The 397-nt window shown below is 36.3% G+C and overlaps 1 protein-coding gene across 3 annotated transcripts in view; it reads right to left on the bottom strand.

Annotated features, from left to right (window-relative positions):
• The window catches only part of Simc1 (SUMO interacting motifs containing 1), a 48,339-nt gene that overhangs the window by 819 nt on the left and 47,123 nt on the right, over window positions 1–397 (bottom strand). The gene's annotated exons all lie outside the window — the stretch shown is intronic.

The raw sequence follows: 397 nt of genomic DNA, 5'->3' as shown, positions 1-397 counted from the left end.
ATCTCTCAATTTAAGCCCAGCCTGGTGTACATCAAAAGTTCTAGGATAGCCAGAACTAAAAAGACCCTGCATCAATTTAAAAAAAAAAAACAAAAAAACAAAAAACTAAACAAAACTTCTTAAAGATACTTTAACATGTGTCTCTGTGTGTGCCATATGTATGAGTGCCCACAGAGGCTGAAAGGACCTCATTCAGCTGCAATAGGCAGTTGTGAGCTGCCTGATGGAGGTTCTTAGAACTGGCTGCAGTTCCCTGGAAGAGGAATATGTGGTCTTACCTGCTGAGCAATCTCTCCAGTTCAAGAAACTACATATTAAAAGTACTTTAATTTTTTTCATTGGACTTAAATAGTAACTATGCTATAAAACTATTTTATGATAACTTGGGGATATGATA

The sequence above is a fragment of the Mastomys coucha genome, unplaced genomic scaffold, assembly GCF_008632895.1.
Source record: "Mastomys coucha isolate ucsf_1 unplaced genomic scaffold, UCSF_Mcou_1 pScaffold7, whole genome shotgun sequence".
In the NCBI taxonomy this organism is placed as follows: Eukaryota; Metazoa; Chordata; class Mammalia; order Rodentia; family Muridae; genus Mastomys; species Mastomys coucha.
The sequence above is the reverse complement of the archived record's forward strand: the minus strand, read 5'-3'. Positions and strand labels throughout refer to the sequence as shown.